We start from the raw sequence: 5,615 nt of genomic DNA, 5'->3' as shown, positions 1-5,615 counted from the left end.
ACCGACGGACCGCTGAGTTACTGTGTTACCTGACGTGAACCCTGGCTCGTGCCTCCACGTCTCCAGAAAGCTACACCTTGTTATGGGTCTTTTGGTTACTGGAGCATCTCCTGAAGGCGCTGTTCCCTACAGCAGTGTGAGAGGACGCAAGTTTGCTCTTGATCTCACAGCTGGGCACGGCGTCAGAATCTGGCTGATGAAGAAAATAGCTGGGAAAACATCTGCCAACGTTTGACTGCACTTCGCTTCCCAGCTTTTGCCCGTTGCTAGTGCCCACAAGCATTACAGGAGGCGTTGAGTGGAACCAGCAAACCTGAATAACTCTTAAGGGAACTTTTTCCCAAGTCGAGCTGTGTCTCTCTACATGTGCATGTCTTTATAACTGTGTAAATAGGAATTACAGTTCTGTAATCAAGAAAAAGAAACAATACCGTGTGAATTGAGCTCCTGATTCTGAGTTTGTCTGCCTCTCCAGCTTTACCCAGAAAGGAAAGAGGGTTCCTCCTTTTCCTTGGGTAGCATGTAAAATCCTTACGATGGCAGATTTTTAAAGATGTGTCAGCACCTAAAAGTGATGCTTAGGATCAGAATTAGAAAAAGGATTTAAGCACCTGTATTCCTAAAGGTGGGCCCCTCAGCAATCTTGCTTACTGACTGGACCCACAAGTACCAAATCAATCGGCTGCTTTATGTTTTTATCCTCTGCGCCCTTATAGCCAGGCAGCAGCACATGCACAGGGTGCTTTGCTTTTTCCCAGGCTGGAAGCTGCTTTTTCCCCCTAAACTCAGCAGGGATTGAGGAGCTCTGTGTCCTTACACCTCTGTTTCCCACGTGGCTCTGTTTGGTAGGAAAGCACGGGAACACCATGTGGGATAAGAATAATCCAGTTTTTTTGTCTCTGCACTGGCCAGTGTTTCCACGGGGTTAAATTCACTCCAGCAGAGGAAGGGGCTGAGCACAGGATATTGGCAGAGAGGGTTTTTTTATGCAATGGAGGTTTATCAGCACTGTTGGAAACACTTGTTTCTCTAGCACAGGGTGCTTTGGTTCAATGGCGCGGGGACGGCAGGGGCGGGCTGGCTGCGATGCTTCAGGCACAGGGACTGGATGGGGTCAGGAGGCGGCGAATCGGCTCTGGTGGAAAGAAAGAAATTCTGAGCTGGGGGAATATTTTCATGCTTTTTTCCTGGTTTAAAACAAAGTTGGTTTACCTGGGAAGGAGTTTCTCCAAGTGGCCGCCCTCTTGTGTGGTTGCTTCAGTTTGTAGCTTAATTGAAAGACTCAGATTTTTAGGGGAAGGTTTGGAAAAAGGTTTTACAAATTAGCTTGAACCTTCTGGCTTTTTTGAGATAAGGCGTATTTTGTATGGATCTGTACTCATTTTCTCACCAACAAGATGATGGCATGCAGATTAATAATTACATTTAAAACCAAGGCAGAAGGAGAGGCTCTGGAAACATTCTCCAAGATGTAGATTGTTTAAATAAAGGTTGAATCTCCTATAAAATGTAATTAGATTTATGACACACTTTGAATGACTGATTTTTTTTTTAATCGTCACCTTCAGTGGCATGTTATCCTTTCCATCACAGTGAGATAATGTGATTGTATACCTGCAGGCAGATATAATTTGTCACTTCTAGTTGTTGCTGCTTTTTATAAAAAGAAGTGCATCTAGGTAATATTAAGAAGTTGTCAAAAGAAGTCTCTTCTGTTGGAAATTGAATGTATCAATAAATATGGGGACCTTGCTGCTTCTCAATATCAGTCTCTGACTTTTGATACTGTGCTAATTTTTCTTAATCAGTAGGAAGTTAGGTTTTCCTAAAGCATTTATCATTTTTCCAAGCAGTGGTGTATTCTGTTTTAAAAGTTGTTGTGCAGTGGCAAATAAGGAAAATGGGAGACAAATAAGTTCAGGGCTCCACCTTTCTGTGCACTTGCTGTTCTGTAAGTGGCTCAAAGAAAATAATAAAAAGTTGATTGAATTACGCTGTCAAAATAAACACATGAGAAAGCCTTTTGCAGGGAGAGTTTGGGGATGAAGTGTGATCTGTGTGCCAAGCCTAAACCCAAGACTTTGAGCGGCTCCCCAGCTTGATGCGGCTGAAGATGGACTCCTTTTTTCCGGGGATCTGAGCTGCTCCGCGGCAGTCAAAGACCGTCACGTGGGAGTCAGGCATTTGCAGAGCAATCCGTTGTATGAGGCCTGGCTCATAACACCGGAATAGTGAGCCCTAAGAGTAATCAGATACTGCCTATTCGTGAACGAGAACAGCTAATTGCATTATTTTCATTTGAAATGGAATTGGAAGATTAGCATACTTTGCTGTAGTTGCCGTGCTGTCAGACAGCATCCGTTCCACAGGAGACGCGTTTGCGAGAAGTAAAGACACTGTGAAGCACCACGACTCTCCCAGTCGTATTTAGGCAAATACCCCGGCTGCTAGCTTGTCTGCTGAAAGCCACCGCTCCGTTAGCAGCACAGGGCACTTATTGTGCCAACCAGAACATCCGATTTTCTTTTTTCATAAGAAATTTTTAGAAGTTAGGAAGGGCTCTGGCTCTGGCTCTGCCTTCATTGTCATTAAAACTGGGACCTTTTCCCTAACCGTAGCATGTCCGTAGTGTTGGTCAGATCCATAAAAGCTTCTGAATAATACCCTGCCATGCGTGGTCTGAAAAGAGCACTTGTTACTTTATCTGAGTAGGCAGAAACATGCTGAATGTGTCTGATACTTGACTTGGCGATGCCAATACAGTTTCTCTATCATGCAGGCAGCAGAACTGGTTTTCTGCCCAACCAGTTGCTTATCCCGTTTGGCTGCCAAGCTACGTGGCTGTGTTTCCACCTCTCCAGTGATTCCCCGGTGCCTAAGCCAGTGCTGAGCAGGGCACGAGCCCCCCAGCACCCCCTCCCCATTTTATCCCTGCCACAAAACGAGGAGTGTGACTCGGTGCTGTGGGTGCTCCCCGCTTCCCATGAGTACAGCATACCGCTGGACAGTTCAAGGCATGGAAGGTGTCTTATCCCGCTCTGTGGAGCATCCCTAGGTAGTAACAGGTGAGAGTTGGATACCCGCATGAAAACCTGTGCTTTGTAATCCTCCTCTTCTGCAGGGCAGAAAATGATGATATGAGAAAATGAGGTAGTAGTGAAATTTGCTTGGGAGCTACCAAAGAACATCAGAAAAGTCATTTTGCTCCTGGAACGAGGTATTTGCGTACAAAACACGGATAGGATGCATGTCTTCTGTTCCCATTTCAGGAACGTCCGTATGTGTCTGTTATTCCTATTGCTCCCTCTCCCTGCCCTGACACCCCTTTCACCTTCATTTTTGCCCCAGAGGTTGCCTTTCCTTCTTCTCTTCCCTGAAGGCACTGTGACAACGTCAGGTTTCCTGCTCTTGGCGTGATCTGCCTTTCCTCAAACACGTCTCCATTTTCTTCTCTTTTCAGATGATGCTACTGCTTCTCTCAGAGGGGTTTCACTCAGAGGAGTCAGGTGGACGTTACCTTGGAGGGGACTGCTCCGAGGGGCACAGTGTTACTTCTGTGCCACTTCTGCTCTTGCTACACCTGGGAAAACTACAAATGAGAGAGATCCGTGAGCCACTCTGGCAGAGACGCAAACAAAAATGACTGGGTCTGTCAGATCTGCAGCTCGCTTTGTCTCCCAGTGCTCCTCAGAAGCATCTGTAAGCAACTGGTGGAGTTTATTCTCTGCCTTTTGAAAGTCACCACCAGAGGTGAAAAGACACAACAGGAGTGGTATTTTTCAGGATACCCAGTATATTACAGTCCTAAGGGCTTTGGAGTGAGCACCGAAGGCTTAGACCGCTTCACTGTTATGTGCTGATTTGTGGCCAGGGTAATCCTAAAGGGCATGCCGTGCCATTGGGCTACCTGAAGGACATCTTCAAGACCTGCCTTTGGGGTGCGATAGGCAGCACAATGCCCTGTGGATCATTTTTTCCAGGCGCCAGGGTAGGAGCAGAACAGATTAACGTGGGTGTAGTAGTGGATTCCCACTTACAGAGCACAGCCAACATGCAGGCACGTTCAGGTTGGTCTAAAAACACGCCGTGAGCTGCTTTTGCACGTGTCAGAGAGGTCAGCCAGACCCTTTGATGGAGGTAAACGCTATTCCCCTGTGGCAGCGCTTCTGGTGATGGCTCCCTTTCAATACGGACACGCAAGCCTGGCTGCCCAGCTGCGGGCAGGAGGCAGAGGGGAGGGGGCAAACTGGGCAAGACGGGGAGGGCAACCCAGCTCGGGGGAGCTGCGGCAGCCAGCTCTGCCGCAAGCCCCTCCGCGGCTCCCTGGGGGAGGTGGGTGTCGTGTCTCTCCCACTCGGGTCAGACAGACCCCGAGTCCGGGGCAGGTGGTGGTGCCGTGCCTCCCTCCCCACTCTGCCCTGCTGCCTCTCAGAGAGGCTCCAGTCGTGGTCTGTAATTTGCTGGCTTTCTTAATCAGAAACTGAGACCGAGAAATCCACGTTTATGTCCTTGAACGTATAACCCGCACACAATAAAAACATCTTTTAAACAACCTAAGCCAGCTTTTACATCATCTTGCCTTTGCTCCATTCCCAAATGCCTTAATATGATGTTTACAACTTTGTCTGTCCCGGTATCACCTCTCTTTGCTTCCAGATAGAAGAGAAGTTGCTGTTCCTGCTTCTTAAGATTACTCCCAGGTGACCTCCCTTTAAAATTTATAACCCTATATAAATCCATAGCAACGATTTCTCGGCTGTTCCAGCACTTTGGGCTATCGATCGGCTGCGGTGTGCTGGCTGTGCTGTGGTTAACCGGGTCTGTCCTGCCAGTTCACCCCAAGCAAAGGAGAGAGAAGAACTATTGTTCGGCGCAGTTTCCCGTCAAGCTGCGATTCTCAAGAGCTGCTTGCACACTTCATCCATCACATAGGTGTTGTCCATCTTTCTGCAAGCTCCTTTATGCCATGATCATAAGTGGTGGTTTCTAACTTTTGAAAAAGTTCCCTTGTAGAGAGATACAGTGAAAACCTTTATGGTTTATATTACTTTTCTTCTGGCTTTAATTGTTAAGGGCTTACCTGGAGCTGATGTAGGGAGCATGACCAGTGAATCTGCAGAGCCTGAGAGCTTTTTTATTGCTTATTTGTGCCTCTTCTCCTGTTGTTGAGTTGATTTTGTTTCTTTTTCTTTCTACAAATATGAGAGCTGCTTTATGCAAATGTCCTTCGTAACCACGGTAGAAGAAAAGCCTGACACAAACCCTAATTCTTCTGTGTAACCTCTCAAGAGCACTGAGTTAGTCTCACAAGCAAAGGAGGAGACCTTGGTTTGGGTGAAATTTCTCTGTAAAGCCCCCTGGGAGAGCAATCACTGGGGGTGTGCTGCCAGAGCAGGAGGATGCACTGAGTCATGTTTCACAGGTGTCTGTCTCAGCCAAAGTGCGATTTAATTTTTTCATCAACGACTTGGGTGACGGAGCAGGGACAATACTTACGCAGTGTGCAGCTGTCAGGCAGCTGGGGGGCTGCAGTTACCTTGGAGGACCTACCTGGTGTTCAACATGATCTTGTCGAGTCTGAAAGAGGGTTTGGAAAAAAAAAAGGAGATATAGTC

The sequence above is a fragment of the Fulmarus glacialis genome, unplaced genomic scaffold (assembly GCF_000690835.1).
Source record: "Fulmarus glacialis isolate BGI_N327 unplaced genomic scaffold, ASM69083v1 scaffold19683, whole genome shotgun sequence".
NCBI classification, from domain to species: domain Eukaryota; kingdom Metazoa; phylum Chordata; class Aves; order Procellariiformes; family Procellariidae; genus Fulmarus; species Fulmarus glacialis.
Note: the sequence above shows the minus strand (reverse complement) of the source record.